Source organism: Volvox carteri (genome assembly GCF_000143455.1).
Source record: "Volvox carteri f. nagariensis unplaced genomic scaffold VOLCAscaffold_27, whole genome shotgun sequence".
Classification (NCBI taxonomy): Eukaryota; Viridiplantae; Chlorophyta; class Chlorophyceae; order Chlamydomonadales; family Volvocaceae; genus Volvox; species Volvox carteri.
The window spans coordinates 971,974-972,444 of record NW_003307570.1 but is presented as its reverse complement, the minus strand read 5'-3'; the positions used below and the strand labels follow the sequence as shown (position 1 = coordinate 972,444).

Below are 471 nucleotides of genomic sequence, written 5' to 3'. Positions count from 1 at the left end.
GGAGGGGGGGAGGAGGGGAGGAGGGGAGGAGGGAGCGGCCTGTTGCCCACATCCCCCTGGCCCAGAGTGTGTGTGTGTTACGTCTCTTTCTGGAGCTCCTGTTTTGCCGCCGCCATCTTCTAAGTGAGAATGTCCTGATCTGGCAATGGACAAGATTGTGTTACTGGGGGCAGGGGGAGCGCGGGAGGGTTGCCTAGGCAGGAGCACCGACCAGGACTGGGAGCCTGGAAACAGGGACTAGGAGAAGAGGTGGAAGAAGAGGTGGAGGAAGAGGTGGAGGAAGAGATGGAAGAAGAGAATGCAAGGACAGCGCTTTTTCCACCCACCGGGCCCCACTGCGCTGACTCGCCTCTTTCCCCCGGGGGGTGGCCCCACACCCCCCCTCACGCACCCCCTTCCCCCCAGGCACCGGTGTTGACACCAGCCGGGCCGACGGGCGGCCAGTGCTCCCCTGGCAGCCAGGCGACATGA

General features: G+C 64.1%; 1 protein-coding gene across 1 annotated transcript in view; it reads left to right on the top strand.

The window, feature by feature from the left end:
• VOLCADRAFT_92695 (uncharacterized protein) overlaps nucleotides 1–471 on the top strand; it is a gene marked incomplete at both ends in the record, with an annotated part of 19,617 nt that overhangs the window by 7,185 nt on the left and 11,961 nt on the right. The window lies entirely within an intron of this gene.